General features: G+C 41.8%; 1 long non-coding RNA gene across 4 annotated transcripts in view; it reads right to left on the minus strand.

Moving 5' to 3' along the window:
* The window catches only part of LOC120744966, a 114,872-nt gene that overhangs the window by 14,033 nt on the left and 82,786 nt on the right, over window positions 1-18,053 (minus strand). For all 4 annotated transcript variants that reach the window (XR_005698510.1, XR_005698509.1, XR_005698507.1 and 1 more), the window contains one exon: window positions 1,026-1,087. This is a non-coding gene — a long non-coding RNA (uncharacterized LOC120744966). The remainder of the gene's footprint in view (window positions 1-1,025; window positions 1,088-18,053) is intronic.

Below are 18,053 nucleotides of genomic sequence, written 5' to 3' on the forward strand. Positions count from 1 at the left end.
GGAAATCCTACTAAACAAATGGCACTTATTTGTCTCTAAGGCCTTTCTAACCTAGTTGAGCCAAGCTCCAGAGACAGCACCACGCTACACAGTGGGCACCCTTGACACTTCCTGACCACGTGACTCTCTCCAGCTGCCTTTTGATTGGTTTCTCTGAGACCAAGGGATTGAAGAGAAGAGGAAGCGGTAGTGGCAAAGGGTGGCGGGTAACTGCCTGGCAGCAGACACATGAGAAAAAAAAAAAGAAATTCCTGCCCCATTGCCATGGAGATGAGTCAACAGCAGGTCGAGGGAGAGCAGAGAGGGCTGGGGGGCTGCAGGGCACTGGCTGACCTGCTGTAGTTAACAATTCATCCCCGTATCCGGCTCGCAAATGATTGGGCAAACATGGAGTGCCCTGGAGGCAAAAGGGCCCCAAGGGGCTGAGAGAGGGGCATTACCACGGGGTGACACACTGACAGGCAGACAGAGGGTGGACCAGCTGAAAGAGGGAGTAAGGGATAGGGGCTACCAGTGTGGGGTGGGGGGGGTGAAGAGGCCTAATTGGAAGTGGGATAGTGGCGAGGCACACTGAGTACTGGGGGCTACAGTACAGTCACAAACGGTACTGATGGTTGTGCCCTTTTAAAGTAGCGTAATTAAACGACTTGTGTTAAGATGCCATTTTGAGGATGAGAACAATCTTTTAAGGACACCACAACAAACATCACCCTGGAAATTTGGTTTCTATTCGTCATTCTAAGCTAAATGGTTAACAGCACTTGGCTACTTTTACTGTTGTGCCAACAGTAAAAGCAGGAGTTACGTCAGTTTTATAAGCCTAAACCACAGTAACACCATAAGTCTTTGGCATGTATCCTCTTTGCTACAGAAGATTTTGCCACAAATGCGGCAAATAAAACACTCATGCACACTTTAAGTTCACGGAAGGTTGATTTGCAATGGTTTAGAGGAGAAGACTCTAAAACTAAAACATCCCAAGCTCATCAAAAAAGTCTGCAGTGACTTTGGAAACACAAACTCACCAGAAGATCGCTAGCATGCAATTAAAGGTCGAACTCTCATCTCGAGAATTTGGATTCCTTCACTGTAAAGACAAATCAGAAGAGGAAATATGTCAGTTCACACCTTGATAATATGCGGTACAATTACATTGCTTACACTTCGCTCTCCTTAACAGTGACAGAGTAGCTAACACTCAACAGGTGTCGAACATTACACACTCTGCAGTGGCGCAGACTCACATCCATAATGGATCAGAGTAAAAAATAACAGATGAGCGATGGGTGGATTTCATCAATGTCACATCATACAGACAAACCACAGGACTTCAATGCTGCACCTATTTTGGGCTAGACTTTACGTAGTGTTGGGTTCTGTCTCACTCAGCAGAAGTTCTCATATGTAACTTTATGCACTGTCACAACTTGGTCTGTTCCCCAGAATGGCAAACCAAAAATCATTATCCAATTGGCTGTCTTTGACTTTGAAGGATTGAAATGCCACTATTACAACAGGCCTTTCACTGGGCAGTGGTGTATAGAGGGTGTGTTAACAGAGCAGACCTTTTACTGGTCCTTCACTTCTACTAACGTCAGAGCACAGTGTTTTCAAAAACACAGCTGAAGCATGCCCTTCCTTTAGAATCCTCTCAGTAATAACGCAGCCAACAAATCTTATAAATGAAAAACAGAGCAACACTTACTGTGTCTGTGAGAAGGAAAAAAAAGAGAGAATAGAAGGAAAACAAGAGGAAAAAGTGTAATTATGATAAACATAGCAGATGTTAAGAGTCACTTCTCGAAAGGTGTGTCATTCAGGGAGTTTGGGACAAACTTTTGGCTGCGGCTGAGCTCTAAATTTAGCATATTTGCTAAAATAAAAAGTGAGTTCAGTCGCTGGCACTGAGAGTTTGTCCTGCCCATTCATGACCTCAGTGGTGCAGCCGGCGTCACTCGTGACGAAACACAAACCATATAAAACAACAAAAAAAGACCTCCTCAAATACTCAGTACATAAGGAAACAGGCACACTTTAGCGTTTCCTGTAAATTATCCGGCTAAATAAGGCAAGCCAAAAAACAACAAAAAAAATATAGCTTCCTGCTTTCTATATTTAGAACAAAGTAAAAGTACAAATGTGCCTTTTACATAACTTTACAGAAAAAGATATAAAAAAAAAAAGAGAATCATCTGTCTTCAGTTTCTGTGCATATTTGTTTTGTGTATCTAATGTGAATAGGAGACTGGGGATACATGAGTTTGCTGTATACATTCTGGAGATGAGCCTGTGTGTGTGTCAGAGCTGCAGAGGATGCCCTCGGGGATACGATGAGGAGTAAATGAAGCAGAAGTCCCATCTAAGCTCAAAAGCATGTGTGTATCAAGGCTGTAACTAAAACACAAGCATAAACACAAGCGATGTTAGGGATTACACCCTGCAATACCACCGCAGGAAATCACTGACAGCACAGGTGTAACCATCATCGCGGACGCATTCTTCCCCATCTCCGCTCTGCCAGCGGAGGCCTGATTGGCAGCTCATTCTCCACGTTCGTTGGCTGCTTGAAACCTGTGTAAACATCTTGTGGGCATTTGTGTGTGGGACATACAGGTGAGGAGAACACACACAAAGAAGGATTACCGTGGCCTAACATCGCGTCAAAGATGCCTTGCAGCACAATACCACACAGTCTCTCGAAGACTTATTATTTCCCCCGAAATCCTTTCCTTCCTTTGCCTTTAGAGTCGAGTCCGATCTGAAACATACAATACCTAAAATATCCACTAAATGTGGGTTGTTGTATCTATTACGATCTTCTTTACGCTGGTCGGATAAGTTTAAGACTTCACGTTTAGAAAGCAGGAGGAACAGAATTTAGTGTGAGCTGCAGGAAAGGAAAAAAGGGAGGAAAGCACATTTCCTCAGCAAACAGCACCCTCTAGAGTGACACAATTCATTCAATCCTGCATCTCACTCCTGGTCTCTGCATGACGTGCAGAAAACGTTGCTCAAGCACAGGATTAATCAGCAACATTTGCTTTACTTAAAATGCAGATAATTCCGTTTAAAACGTCAGGCTTGCGGTTATTTTTTTGGTTTTCTTTGAGACACTAACTAAGCAGGTTGCCTTGTTCTCTGGATTATTTGTGAGCCACATTATAGAGGCAAGAGTGAACCTTTCGTTTTCCCAATGCGAGCTGATAATGAGACAGGCCATTATTAAGATGTTTGCTTTAATCGTGTGCAGGGTTATTAGGTGCAGTTTACAGTACACAAGAGAGATTAAGTTAGGCCACGCATGATGGAAAGAGCTGAGGAGCCCCACGATAAGCCAGCTACCCCACAACTGTGAAGTGGGCTGAGAAATATGAGCGCACAGCAGGACATGAAACGCAGCAAGACAAACCATTTTCCCTCCTCTCTCTCTTTCTCCCTCTCTCTCGCCTTCTTTCTATCTCGTTTTCTCTCCTTTTGCCCCAAATCATGTTACACAACTGCCAAGGAATGCCTGCTATATCAAAGAGAGACTTAAAACGAGCACAAAAGAAAAGAACAGTAAAGAGTGGATCGCAGAGGCAACTATGGAAGCTGTAGGTGTTTGATTCTTTTATGTTTGTAGAAAAGAAAAACATGGCAGGGAGCTTGGCATTAGTGTAACAGTGACACACAAGTCCGGACACATACACGCCTGACTGCTTAACAAATACTTGTATAAACTAAATCAGACTGAGACACACAGCACGGAGCACCAAGCAGGGAGCCCTACATGTTTCCTATATATTTTTTTTCCATGCCATTAATAAAAAAACACATTGGGCTGTTTCATTACATTTTGTTGGAATAAAGGGAGTGCTTAAAAATCCATCATTTTATGAGTGCTCAAACTTTCCCACAGAATTCCCACCATTTTCCGTGCGTTTGACCCAAACGCATTAAAGTAGCACTCAATTAGGCTGGCACACGGAGCCAAACCGGGGCGTTCGTTTGCTGCTTAATCATGACACACAGCAGCCACCAACAGAGATTGCGAGACCTGTTGTGCATGAATAGAAACAATTCCCTGCGTGAAGACAATGGGGAATCTAAAAACGGAATAAATAATATGTTTTAATGTTTAGAGAGAATGTAAGGATTCAGCTAAAGTTAAGAATGAGTGGGACTGTCCTGAAAAATCAGGTGGGTCACACTCACATCCTTTAGCAAAAGGTAAAACGCTGTATGTGTGTGTGACTGCATGTTTGTCTGTGTGTATGTCAAGTTAGCAGAAGGTCGGAGCGGTGAAGTATTAGAGCGCTGTTTGCTCTCTTCCATTCTTCCATGTACTCTTGGGGATCAGTTTGTTTGAGAGTTTGAACAGTGACGTGTGAAACCCGTAAAAACAGGACATAGCGCCACACTATTTGCTCAAGAACACCCAGAGAATGGACTGCCATTACAAAACAAATCCCTCAGCCCGCATTCCTCCTGTCCATCAAACCCTACCTGTTGAACAACATTTGACATGGAGCGGAAAAGGTAGCTTGCAGAAGGACTTCAATTTATTAAAAGTGTTTGACACTACAGCTCACTCCTCCTCCACGTACATGTCAATGCACACATCCGCAAAGTGTAATAGGAACACAGTATCTGCTCTGGACATTATTTCTAATGTATGAAACTTGCTGTACTTCCACAAAGAGGATAAATTGAATGTCACTGAAATTTGATACGTCAGTGGCTATTTTGTAATGTTGAATTTTTATCTCTTCTGTCTGTTATCAGTGTTTTCAGCAGACGTGCCCAAAGTGCTATTACTGCTATTAGTATTTTTATTATGCGACTTCAAATGGGGATGATTACTCAGCTTCATTATGCAATTTTGATTCTTAACAAAACTACAGATGACTGTGCCGAACACTGTTACTGTAACAGAGTGCATATTGCTCATCTCTTCATTGGTTGCCACACATTTTAGAGGATGTTGGAATTCTTCTGGTATCTTTATGTCACATGAAATCAGCTGATTTGTCTAAAAAGCTGTTAAATAATTTTTTAGCATTTTCTTCGTTTATTTATTTGCTTGTTTTTTTTTTTCTTTTTTATTGAGAAACAATGCCTAACAAATGTGTGACATGTCAAAAACTTTACATTTTTTTGGTTGATGGAATTAACCAACTGGAACAGAATAAGTGGAAAGAGGCAGAACTAGATTCCAGTCCCTTCCCCTTTCTTTCCTGCTGTCACCCTCATATTAGAGGAGCCACTGGGAGAACTGGATGTGATTTGTATGTGTGTTTTTGAAGAGGGGTGCTCATAAACAGCCATGAAAGGGGCCCCTCTATTCAGCCGGCCAGGCGAGATGCGCTTCACTGGGCCAGCCTTTTGTTTTCCCCTGGTTCACAAAACCTTAAGCATGGAAAAAAAAGGGGGTTGATTCTCTTGATGTGTGCAGGCCCAAATGATGCCATTAGATTGGTGCCCGTTTTGGGTGAAAAAGGCTTCAGTAGCGCTTGAAGTGATTTAAAAGATGCAGGAGAGAGCGGCCCACAAATCCTGTTTGATAATAACGCCGGAGGAGAATGGGGAGGCAAAATGCCAAGCTAGTGATCATTCTATAGTATGCAAAATTGCTCTCAACCCTATGAGTGCCATGGATGTTAAAACAAAAGATGAGGAACATTCCTTTATCACGTGATGAGGGTCAATGTGCTGTGGTGGTGTGTGGGGTCAGGAAGTTCAACAAACTTCCCACGCTGCCTTTCACCACAAGACCATGGTTAAAGCCTGTGACACTTCATTATAGGCAGGGGAATTTTGTTTCCCAAAGGGGCAGTGCCTCAGTGCCCATACAAGGATGAGCCATAAGGAAAAAGAAGAAACAAAAAGCAACAATTAAAAAACAAAAAACAACCATACTCAATTTCCTCATTCACGTGGCAGGACTAACACATCAATTACACAGAAGAACGTCTGGGAAAACATTCCCACACTGTCCATCACGTGGAGTCTAGAGAAAATATCAAGGTACTGTATTTTAGTGTCACAAGAAAAAATAACAATAATCTACTGAACATGTGTTTCTGTAATGCGACAAAGATGAAATTTTCTTGAACATCTAAAATTATTCCGGCTATTATTCCGGTTAAGTCGATGGTAAAACAGTGTCACCACAGTCCTGTCTGTCAACAGCAATCAAATAAGTATGAGAACCTGGCAGTGTCAACAACGGGGTAGTGCCAAACAAAACCACTTGTTGTGAGTAAAAGAGCTCCTGATCAAGTCCGGTTCCACTACACTCCTCTCAGCCTCATTTCCAGTCATATTACAACTTATCCCTTTGACATCTCAGATCAGGAAGAAGCTTTTCTGGTTACTTTTTTCTTTCACAATTTATGTGCTAATTTTGGAAGTTACCTACATTACTCTCAGATGGCCTTTTTATGGTCTCTGTCTTTTTTAATATTATTATTTAAATCTACTGCCAAAATCACACTGTTGTTGCAGCATGATAATCTCTTTCATTATATTTTCTGTAGGAGAAAAACATGTATGAATTTTATTAGGGGAGACTTTTGACATGGATTAACATTTTCTGAATTAAAAACTTTACTCAAATGTGCTTCAGGTTGTTGGGTTTTCCCCCCACTTGGCATGATTATCAGGTGTCGGTCCTGCTGAGCAATATTACCTAGACTGAGGAATGGCCCAAATACCTCTCTTATCAGTGCACATTAGAAACACAGTTTAAAAAGTTTGAGATAAAGTTTCCGCTGTAGATAACAGTCACTTCTTGGATGTATAGATAGTGTATCCACATGAAGATACTGTTTCCTACATGATATCTATCAGCTTATTCTCAAGGTTTGTGCTTCACTGAGGAGGATACAGAAGTTCAGTCCTATCAGTTCTACCATAAGTAATTATCTTATTACCTTTAGTTTTAGGAATAGATCTGGTGGCATGGCACCACTGTGGCTGTTTCTCAAAAGCTTGAGAGCATTATGTTTCCCACACTTGTTTATTATAATGATATGGAGATATTTTTTTCTTTCCAGGAATGCAACCACAGCTGTCAGATTAAATATCTGTAGTCCATACTGATGGGGGGAAAGCCGTGTTTACATTTATACTCTGAATTGTTCTTAAAATGAATCTAGTCTCTAGTTCATTTGAAAAAACAAAACTAAACAAGCAGTTAATTTATTTCAGAATTTTATTATCAAAGGTGAATTTGAATATATTCTATATTTCAAGTGTTTTGTGTATTATTTTTGGATGATTATAGCTCACAGAAATCTGAAATTGTGCATCTCAAATTCTTAGAATATTCCATTTCAAGTTTGAGGAAATGCATCAAGAGCCTTTTAAAATTTTGCATTTTATTTGGAAATTAAGATCCTAGCTTCTGAACACAGTGTGGAAAGAAACAGATACAAAGGTCATGTGTTGGTTGCTGGTTTACCCTGTTTTTTCAAGTCCAAAATCAACGTAGATGTATGCCAGAGGATTTTAAAGCACTTCCTGCTTCCACCTGCTAGCAAGCTTTATGGAGATGCCAGTTTCCTTTAAAAGCAGCACTCTAACATCTGCCCACAGAACCAAAACTACAACCAAATGATTTGCTGACTATATTATTACTGTCTTTGGCTGACTACACAACGTGCTTGACCTGAACCCCATAGAGAATGTATGTAGTATTGTCGAGAGCAAGATGAGAAACACTCAATCCAAAACTTACAGAAGCCCGCTATCAAAGCAACCTGGGTTTCAATAACATCTCAGTAGAGCCATAAGCTGAGAGCCTTGATGCCACACTGCACTGATGCTGCTAAAATTTCAATCTATTAAACAGTTGTGAGAAATATTGCAGAAATTCAAATGTTGACAATTTATTTATGGCCAAAGATGTCTTGGTTTTGTGCCTGCTTGAATCACATTCATTTCAGGATTTTCTGACATATTAACATCAGCACGATGGAAAACTGGACAAATGGACATACAACCCCAAAACACAATGTCTCCAGGGTAACGGAGTCATTTTTGTTGTGTTTACTCTAAATGCAAAAATTCTCACGACACCCCTACATTTACAGTCTCTGCCCTTGATAATGCAAAACAACACAGGTTCTCATTGTCTTAATGTTTCTTTGCAAAACCAAGTAGCCAATTCCCACCTAAGCCCATGGTGTCAGTGGAAGTGTTTTCCAGGATGCTTATGGATCCTGTGGCCTCCTAGCAATAAGACTGAGAGAAAGTCAGAAGGATACCCTCAGCAAACTCAATGTTAGCTAACAATAATGCCTTAGTTCCAGATATCAGGCCATCTCACCACAGACCACATGTGGGATAGCCGGACACAGGTAATCAGCGCTGTCAGAATAGGACCAGTTCCTCTTGCAAAAACTATAAACCACCAGCTACACCCTACTAAACTATTTCTACTGTATAAACAAGATAGAACATTGTAAAAAGAAAAAAAAAGGAAAGAAAGAAAGAAAACACATTATATGATTATCATTTTAAAGTGGTGACAGCTCAATTCCTATTTCCTAGAAATCTTTAAACAGGCTCACTTTGAGCCACAGTCAGTAATATAAAGCAAACATTTCCCTCTTCTCCGCTCAAGCGACACTCCTTTTACAAGTTTTGCTACAGACTCTCTGTCGAACCGGTTGGTGGTGAAATATCTGTCCATTGTGAAGCCTGTTGTCATAGATACACCCAGGTGTAGCTCGTGGGCCAAAGCTGAAGAATCAGAAAGCCAAGGCACTCGCTAATCCTTCGCCATACCACAGTGTGTCAATAATCAGGAATGCACTGCTTAAACTGAAGCATTGTTCCTCTGCCAACAAAATCACAAATATAAGCACTGATACTGCCTTTGGGCACTGCCGTCTTTGGGACGGGAGAAGAGATGGATTGAAGAGAAACAATGAGAAGTCAATGATGGCAAAAGGAAGCTTTGATATCTTTCCAGGGAGCTTAATACTGTCCACAGCATAAAACTTTCTACTGCGGTACGTGGGGGATATGTACAGTTGTGAATGACAATAGCTTCTTCATACAGTAGGACAAAGTCGGAGGGCCAGAGAAGACCAGCTGCCGTCAACAGTTGGATTACTTTGAAGTAGCTCTGTGCCGTAAGACAGCAGGAAATATCCTCTTGATGTCTTTGAACCCATTAGACTCTGATTCATAATAGAAAGTTTAATGAAAAAATAATCTCACAAGCACTTATACACATGCACCTGACAAAGGGGGTCTGATCTTGGTGGACAAAAGCCCTCTGAGACAAACCAGTGATTCCCCGGAGTTTATCTGTCAGACTATTATTTTTACGACTTTTATCTTGAGGATGGAATGTGGAAAGCTGCCATTGAGGATGACTCGAGAGGTGTCTAAAATCATTTCTCACTCGTGTCATTATCTTTACGTCTCCCACTTTCAATAAACTAAATGGTAGCTGACACGTTGAAGAGTCATCTTGGCAAACACCACTAGGAACTAAACCGTCTTAAACCACAGACATGCAGACATGAGCAGTTCTGAGCCTATCCTATGTACGACAAGACAATAGCTCGCTTGTTGTCTCTGCTTATCCTCTTTCTCTTCTTCCTGTGTGTTTGCGAGCGCATATGTGTGTTTTCACATATTGCGACATCACAGAAGAAAGATGCGCAGAATGGGGCAAACGGATGCGGCCAAAGTGGTGAGACCATTGTGGAACGCCGTGGGGATGAAAAGGTCCTCCTGAGAGCTTTATTGTGTGATGGGACTTGCCGCAGCCAGTTCTGTTTCCCCAAGATGCAAGGCCTTGGTGCAAAGCCGCAACAATGAGCATCTTTGTCAAGCAGCGCTATTATCTTTATACATTACTGTAAATGACAGGCGAGTGTAGTACAGTGCATATTACATTTAATGAGCTCCAGGTATGTGTCTGTCGTTAAAAAAAAAGCTAATTTAAACATCTGCAGATCTTAGCTCAGTGTTTAAGAGGATGTACTGTGTTGATCAGAAAGCTTATACCAAAGAAAATGAGCGCATCACACAGTCCACGCAGTCTGTTCAGTTATCCGACTACCATTGTTTCTAAAAGCACCTGTGCAGAAGATGCGCAATTAAAACTCTTCATCTTGGGTGACGTAATAGATAAGTAGATATGGTGCAAACCCCACGAGCACAAAAGCTGCAATGAGCTTCTCTCTCATACTGACTATGATCCTATAAATACAAGTTTGTGTTTTTTTTAGACATAGTTTTGCCTTTGAATATTTGAAGACTTAATATATGGATTTATATTGGTCACTCTTCATTTTGAAACCAAATAAACAACAACAAAAACCCTGTAGCTTTCACTCTTACCTGCACACACTATAGATTAGATACACGATTAAAGCACATTTGGTGCACATGAAAACTATGCAAATATTCTCAACTGAACAAAACACTACTTATATGTTTATATGCACACACTTGGCACTCTTTACTCAGTATAAACGCCTAAAAAATTAAAAACACAGCTCAACTTGTTAAGTCAACGGGTCAAAGACAATCAGACAGGAAGCACTTGACTCTCTCAGCTAAATTACACCTCAACCTGAACTTGACCTCTCAGTCACCTGATTTAAGCACCTGCATATCAGACAGAGCTGCTTGGTTGAGGATTATCTGACCCCAAACTGAAGAACTTGGCCCTCCTCACTTGGCAAGTGCTTACTCGTCCTGATGTCATGCATCTAATTGCTTGCACTGCGTGGGATATGAAGTCTGATATAAGGTACATTGTTGTGTGCACAGGCTTGTGTGTGTGTGTATGAGTTTGTCATCAAGCTAACACTTGCCTGCAGCAAGATACACATATACACTCATGTCTTCACCTGCCACAACCTATCATTACCACTGTCACGTAGCCACCTCCGCAGAAGGCCTCACAAGTCCTAACAACCACCGGCGCACACACCTGGAGGGCCAAACACTTAGTTCCCAGCCCTTTCCTTCATAAAAACAGCCTTTTAACGCACACATACATAAACAGACATACACACACACACACCTATTCATATCCTGCAGCCTCAGCTTCTGCCCTGCACCTCCCATTTGCTGTAAAATCTGTCTCACTTTTCTATCTCCCAAACCGCAAATGTTTTAGTACTATTTAATTTATTTCCTTCGTTATCATTTCCCCACAAGGTGAGTGAACCAGCACACAACCTGCAGGGCCCAGTTGGCAGCCACATCCAGGCTGCTCCTGTGACTAGACAAACAACAGGCCACAGTATGTACTCTAAAGCAAACAGTTTGGAGAAATGGAATCAGATAAGTTGAACAGTTCAACTCAATGGAAGAAATGAACTCTCTCATACAGTTTCAATAGCAAATTATGAATCCTTAAACCTGATATTTTAAATGCGATGCCTTCCTCGTGTAGATTTCTTCATCCATGATGGCCATTGTTATTTGAGAGTGTACTAAGGTGAAAGAACATATAAACCCACTAAGTAAACGTGGATAACAATACACACAGTACACACGGCTCAGCTCACCTGGTGCCCATATACCACCTTAAAAAAAAAGAAAAGAAAAAAAGGCAAATATCTGAGGATCACAGCCTGCTGTTTAATGGGTTCTCTCTGCAAACACATCATCTAATCAGGGTTAATCAGAGGATCAATCAAAGAAGGCTGCTGGGATGCGCTACCCCAACAAACTCTTTCAAAGGACACAGGATCGCTGTAATGTTTGCCCCCCTTTATCTTCTGTCACGTTAACAGAGTTGTGTTAGGCCCTCGCTTGTTCTGCACTATGTCCTAGTCAGAGACGGCTTAGTGTGTAGCAACCTGTTCTGATAGGTATGTCAAAGCTGAAACTCACAAGCTTTACAGGCAAACTGTGCAGAAGGAAAATCAAGAAAAACAGCATGTCACACCTTACCAGTTTCTAATCCCAGAAACCAAAAGCAAATTATCTCAAGTACCAATGTTCTTAAGACTGACAAAACTTTCTGTAGGAAATTGTAGCATACTGTTTAGCCATATATTACAGATATTGGAGGTTTGTATAAAGTACAAATTGGCTAAAAGTAGAAATTTGCTGCTGCACATTGAAGGTTAAAGAGTCGTGTGCTTTCTTTTACCTGTCTTAAAGGACAACCAATTTTGCATTCATTACATCTTGGCATGAGCATGCTGCTTATGCACATGTATATAGAACACTGTGTGTTATAAATGATCTCCTAGAATACACAGCAAATGGATCTGGGTAACATCAGTCGCAAATTTCGGCCCTTAGAGCTTCAATAAACGTTCTCTGCCTCATTAACATGCAACAATATACAGGTCCACTGTCCACACTCACTAACACTTACACAACCAATCCACGGCATGCTAAACTTAATGTTAGTCAGAGCATAACTGCACAAATATGTATGTGTGTGCATGTTTCTTTGTAACAGGCGTGAAAACACGGCAAAGCATGACGTGGCAAGGTGGTTTTGTTGCTCACAAATCAATAACGCTCCACTTTTTTGAATGTCTTTATAGCTTTTGGGCAGACATCTGTAAATATACTCCACTTCTCCAAAGGTAGAGGCAGAGGAGGTGAGTGCTGTGAGAAATATGCAGAGCTGTCTCCATTTAGAGGACGGAGAAAAGATCCAGCCTCAGGATACGAGTATGTGTCTGTATATATGTGTATGTGTGAGTGTGTGTGTGTAAATGCAGAGGGCTCAGGCATGATCAAACAAAGCACACCCAGGTACAGTATGCCATCTGCACTTCCCCCATCCCCCCCCAAAAAAGTACTCTCCTCCACCCTCTGCATCTCCAAGTGGAGTCTTTGCACTACATGGCGTATCAGAATGAAAGAGGCCTTGTCTAAGAGGCTAATCCTTGGGCGATTAGTCAACGCGTCTCGATTAAAAGCTAGCAGAGCTGCCACACCACACCCCCATCCTTCAACCCCCCTCAATGGAAATGGCAGTCCACAGGTGTCCCTACAATGCCTGTCTCATTAGGAAAAAATGAGAGATGGGAGGTTGGTCAGGGCTGACTTTCACATGAGACAGAGGAGTGGAACGCGGCAGGGGCAAGGCCCGAACAATCTCTCATAGACCAGGAGTAGCAGGAATGCCAGCGCAGCAACTCTGCATGAATATGATTTTTTTTTAATGCAACAACAATAACAACAAAAAAGATTTTGTTTCCATTAATTTTGCTTTGCACACGGAGTCAGTTGCATGCATAGATTAAATCTACTTTTTTTTTCTTTCCTAAAGATGCAAGAGCAACAGAAGTCAGTGAGAGAGAGGGAGAAAGTGAGGCAAACAATGAAGGAGTGCACACTGTGCAGTATATTTTTGACAGATTATCCCCTCATCAGCCAATGTTTTCAGTAAACAGTCGTTTGAATTGGAAGGATTGAGAGAAAAGACGGGTGTTTCGAGTAATCAGCCCCATACACCCTCACTTTCCATCAACATAAACACCTCACTTCAGGAGTATTCCCATGCCCGAGCATGTCGCCATGACTAAAATATTGTGATTGATGACAATGTACACAATTTGAATGCTTAGAAAAAAGCTTCAATGAAGACACAGTCCACAGCAAAAATACAGTATGTTTGTGCTGAATTACATGACTGAATCCAAAACCTTTATACTGAGCTTGAAAGTGGGATTTTTATATTGTGTTCTTCAGCGTGTAAAGGCATACAGTAGGTGCTTATTACATGAGAGGTGTGTCAGAAGTTGCTACGTGCATCCTGAAAATCTCTCCATTTTACAACTGACATTTTTTTCCACCTGTCAAATACAAGCCAACAAAATGATCAATTTATGTGATTACAAATAAATTGTACGTAATTATCAGGGCTTCACTTCCTCCATTGTCATTGTGAGTCTGAGCCATTTTTCTTAATCTGCTCCTAGTTAACCCGTGGCAGCAGGAAATGACCTTTGGGCCGGGTGACAGACTACTGTACTTCCCCAATCACATCCATCGTGTGCCTAACCTTGAATGAAAGCTTAAAAGGGGAGGGGTTTTTCTTTGGAGTCTGGACACAGGGAGGAATCACTTACCACTTTCCCCAAGAGACCCCAGTGGAGCTAAACAGAGACGGGATTCAAATAACAATAGTGAAAGGGGGAGGGGCTGAATGCTTCCTGAGATCACATGTTGTTAGAAAGACCACATCACTTGCCAGCCGGGCAGCCAGGCTGGGCTGTATGCGGAGGTCCACGGGGTGAGAACACACATGGTTTCAGTTTGGCCTGGTGTAGTACCGGGAGGAAAGAAGGGGCCTGGTAGCAGGAACCCTCCAATTCTCACTTCCTGCTTCTGCTGGAAAGATGATCTGCGCGCCTGCCATCACCATCAACACAGAGCACAGTGTTCACGCAGCAGCCGAGGGGATGGCATGTTCATGCGCAGGGCAACCCATCACACCAAATCAGGCTGTCAGCACCCTGAAATCCGGGCTGGTGTATTTCCCCTAACGAGATGGCGGAACAGAGCAAAGACAATCCCATTCAATCATGCCGCCAAGTCTCCTGTGACACACAGGAGCCTGTTAGCTGTGTCATTTATACAGGAAGTAGCTTTCAAACAAATTAAAATGCATCCAGTTAAACAGAGTAGCCACGATATACACTGTATATACATATAATTTTTCTTGGTTGGCTGTTTTTTTTATTAGTATTATTATTTTCTGAACTACATGTGACACGTAGAAATTACCGTGAGTGTGACAAAAGGGCTATATACTGACAAAATGGAGAGAAGGCATAATGATAGGCTTGTGCAACCGTGTCAACTAACTTTACTACCTGAAAGCCAGATCAGTGTCACTCAAACAGCTTCTGAATGAAAGAACTCCAGGTGACCTCTCGGTCTCTCCTCGGCAGCGGAAGATGACTAACCTCCGCAAATCACGGGTAGCATTTGAGTAAAATAAACACAGAGCACTAATAAAAACCACTGGAGCGAGGAGTTTGTATGTATGCAGCGTTGACCCAAATCTGAAGTAAAGATTTTAAAAATCAGAAAAAAAAACAGCTGCAGTGAACCGCTGCACAATTTGCAGAAATAAACAGCTTTTGGGTACTGACAATGTATGATGTGTGTGGTAATGTGTGTGCTTTCATGTGTGCTGCTAAAGCCTTAGCAGCATTGTTTATACTCTGCTGTGTCTGGGTCAGCAGGGTCCTTGACTGAATTCTTGCCTCAGCATGCAGACAGTTTTAATAGTGTTGTTGCAGGAGGAGGAATGATTACATTATAAAAAAATATGCCACACCATATGTCCTTGTAAGAGCCCAAACCACACACAATAAAATCCAGCAGGCCTTCTAACGTGGCTTCTGCACTTCACAAGCTGACACAGCCTCGCTTTGGGCATTTCACCAGAAGTTTTTTTTTTTTTTTTAAAGAAAAAAAGAAGTTATCAAAAGGGAAAATTTGTGCTTAAAAAGTGTTAATTCTCTCTATTTGTGATTTCAGAATCTCCCAACCTAAGAACTACATACCAAAACTTGTACTGCTCTTGACATGTTGCCAGGTACTGCAGCGGGCTTGTGTGGTGTGTAGGCTTGATGGCAGTAGTCAACTGTGTGAGGTGGTGCGAGAAATGGCGTAGAAGAACAAATGCAAATCTTTGGCCAGATGCTTAGTCCAACTTCACACACACATACATAAAAATGGCACAACCAACTCAGACATTTTTATTCAAAGTTGCCTCTTCTGACTGGAAGCCAGCTTATTACTTCGATCAGAACCTCACTCTCTACGTTCCTCATCTCTGGTTCACTCTCTCTGTGCTCTCCTTGTGTCTCACAACAAGACAGAGCATGCTCACTGTAAACCTCTCGGGGGGGTGAAAGGGATTGGGAGATTAAATTTATTTTGAATTCCTTTTCCTTAATGTGCCAATTACCCCCACCCTTCCCTCTCCTTCACCTCTTCTCTCCACCCCAAGCAGCACAGCACAGAGTCTGTGCTCAAAGCACATCTCGTTTATGTTTTGTACACAGAAAACATTTCTTTCACCCCCAGCTGCATCTCAAACTTCACAGCTGTAATGGCATGCTATTCGCTGAAAAAAAGAGGCTGCATTAGATATGTTTGCACGGCTAAAAAGTGTGGGATAAGTGTGGGATAATAAGAAAAAAGGTTTGCTAGTTGTCAGTTTAGAACACGAGTAACTCTAAAAAAATGTTTTAGAGTTTTTTAATTACAGGTATATCTCATTCTTAAGGTTAGCAGTTGTAGCTTAAAGTTTATGGGAACTCACGGCTTCTACTAATCAAACCAGTCTTGTGCAATATGTTTTCCTGAATTAGACAAAAGTAGATGGCCTTGAGCTCTAAAACCGTATTAAACCATAATATTCTACAGCGTCATAATCCCGGTCATTTATGTCTAATCTTAGTAAGCAGATCAGAACCCATGCGTGTACATGTGCTTTTGCTTTGAAAGACATTGCCGGGCAATTTTTCTATTTTTTTTTCTGCATCAAAGGTCAGGAATGCTAAGGTCAATGTAATGCTACAGTTATAAAAGTGCCTGATAATGACGCCTGAAATTCCCGATCTAACCCACTTGTGTAACAAAACGAGCTTAGGATGTGAGATTTCTCGACTCCGTTTTTGTTCCACTATTCAGAAGTTTGTTTCTTAGCTCTCAGAGGCAACAAAGACTATGCTTTAGTAAATGAACCCTGGCGAAAAGCTCAATTTCCCTCTTTTCTTTGGTTGGAGGACCAGTCACAACCCTTCTTTTCACTACATTTTCACACATTCCATGCATCCAAAATGGTCTTGTTTTCTATCAACTAAGTCCCTTAATTGACCGTTCTATCCAAGGAGGGATTAGCTGATAAGAGGGGGTAAAGAAGAGAGTGAAAGCAAAACAAAAAGAGGAAGTAGACGGACAGTTGGGGGTGGCAACACACCAAAGGATTACCCCTGTCATCTGTGCTCTGATAAAAATACATCTTTAGATGTGTGAAGAGACTTTGTTAGGCATCCAAGAAAAACCTGCGCTATCAGGCACTTTGGGGGCACCTTCTCTCCAGGAAAGAACAGAGGAAGGCCCCTGCAGCGAGGATTCAGTATTTCCTCCACCAGCAGCTACAGTTAAGACACTCCGAGGACCCAAAGGTCTTTCCAAAAGCCTGTCTCCGATGTTCTCCCACAATGCTTGGCCCCACTTTCTGTTTCTTTATGTCATTTTACGCAGCTGCAGGGCCCATTCTTGCACTAAACATTTTGCCGTCACATTATGCTGTAATGTTTTAATCTGTTCTTTCCATTGTTTGCCGAGGTGCCAGCGTGGTTCATGATCTTCAGCACAAACAAGGAAAGTAGAGTTGTAAAAGGTGGTTTCGTGCTGTTGTGAGATCTCCAAACTCTTTAGAGCAAATCTGTAGAATGACTAAGTACAACAGGGACTGATATAGTACATAACCTGTGAGCACACACACACAAAGTAGCCAAGTGCCACCCACACTGCTGACGTAGGTGGAGTCCGAGCATCAAGCCAAAACAGGCTTTTATAATTGTGCTAGATTTATAGGTGTGGCGCCTTGTGTTCTATATTTAATTACAGATTTTACAATGAGAGCATGTTAAGTGAAATCTAATACAAGAACATTAGAACTATTGCCTTGGCCTAGATGTAGCAGTTTATGCAGCCCTACCTTGTAATTTCACCATATAAGGTTTCTGCATAAAATGCTAATGTATGCTTCATCATTAAGGGTAATGTGAGTAACAAAAAGTTAGAAAAGTGTGTATGTCCATCTCTGCCTCTCCTATGCTTTTCATCTACATCTATACGCTCTCTTTTTTGTCATTTTATGCACATTCCTTTGATCTTGTATTTGAAAAAAACGAAGCTGTTAAGCGGCATGCCGTCTCAGATTATTTAATTAGGTTAAAACAAGTAGAAATAGCCTGTGCTGACTCCAGGGAAATTCCACCTGGGGGATGACAAGGGCTGTAAGAGTAGTGGGAGGGGTCGGGTGAGGGCGATTTGGGGAGGGGAGTGAAAGTCAAGCCCCATCTCTTTTTGACAGA

The sequence above is a fragment of the Simochromis diagramma genome, unplaced genomic scaffold (genome assembly GCF_900408965.1).
Source record: "Simochromis diagramma unplaced genomic scaffold, fSimDia1.1 OVJJ01000321.1, whole genome shotgun sequence".
In the NCBI taxonomy this organism is placed as follows: Eukaryota; Metazoa; Chordata; class Actinopteri; order Cichliformes; family Cichlidae; genus Simochromis; species Simochromis diagramma.